General features: G+C 39.6%; 1 pseudogene; it reads right to left on the reverse strand.

The window, feature by feature from the left end:
* The window catches only part of LOC102827962, a 66,238-nt pseudogene that overhangs the window by 1,755 nt on the left and 63,457 nt on the right, over nt 1-1,026 (reverse strand).

Raw genomic sequence — 1,026 nt, forward strand, 5'->3', positions numbered from 1 at the left:
ATCCATGTACAGATTCCTCATGAGCACAATTAAGTGTTCCAGAATACTCATACTTTGCAATGTTGTCCATAGCTTGTCATGATCCACACAATCAAAAGCCTTTGCATAGCCAATGAAGCACAGGTAAACATCTTTCTGATTTTCTCTGCTTTCAGCCAAGATCCATCGGACATCAGCAATGATATCCTTTGTGTACCACGGCCTCTTCTGAATCCAGCTTGAATTTCTGCAAGTGCTCTGTCAACATATGATTGTAGCCGTTTCTGTGTTACTTTAGCAAAACTTTACTCTCATGGAATATCAAAGAGATTGTCCAATGATTTCTGCATTCCATTGGGTCATATCAATGGGATGGAATGGGCACAAATATGGATTTCTTCCAATCAGTCAGCCAGATAGTTGTCTTCCAGATTTCGTGGCAGAGATGAGTGAGTGCCTCCTATGCTGCCTCACTTTCTTGAAAGATTTCAATTTTTATTCCATCAACTCCTGGTACCTTGTTCTTTGCCACCAATTCCTTCAATGCACTTTGGACTTCCTCCTTCAGGATCATTGGCTCTTGATCATATGCTATGTCTTGAAAAGGTTGAACATCAACCATTTCCTTTTGCTACAGTGACTGTGTATTCATTCCATTGTCTCTTGATGCTTTCTGCATCATTCAAAAATTTGCCTAGAGAATCTTTCAATAACGAAAGTCAAGGCTTGAATTGTTTCTTAGGTTCCCCCAGCTTGAGAAATGCTGAGCATGTTCTTCCTTTGTGGTTTTCTGATTCCAGATCTTTGCACATTTTGTTGTTTGTAATATTTGGCTTTATCTTCTCGAGCTGATCTTTGAAATTTTCTGTTCAGCTCTTGGGCCTCCTCATTTCTTCCATTTGCTTTATCATCTCTACACTGGAGAGCAAGTTTCAGTGACTCTTCTGACATCTGTTTTGACCTTTTCCTTCTTTCTTGTCTTCTCAATGACTTTTTGCTTTCTTCATGTATGATGTTCTTGATGTCATCCCACAACTCTTCTGGTCT

The sequence above is a fragment of the Chrysochloris asiatica genome, unplaced genomic scaffold (genome assembly GCF_000296735.1).
Source record: "Chrysochloris asiatica unplaced genomic scaffold, ChrAsi1.0 scaffold00212, whole genome shotgun sequence".
Lineage (NCBI taxonomy): Eukaryota > Metazoa > Chordata > Mammalia > Afrosoricida > Chrysochloridae > Chrysochloris > Chrysochloris asiatica.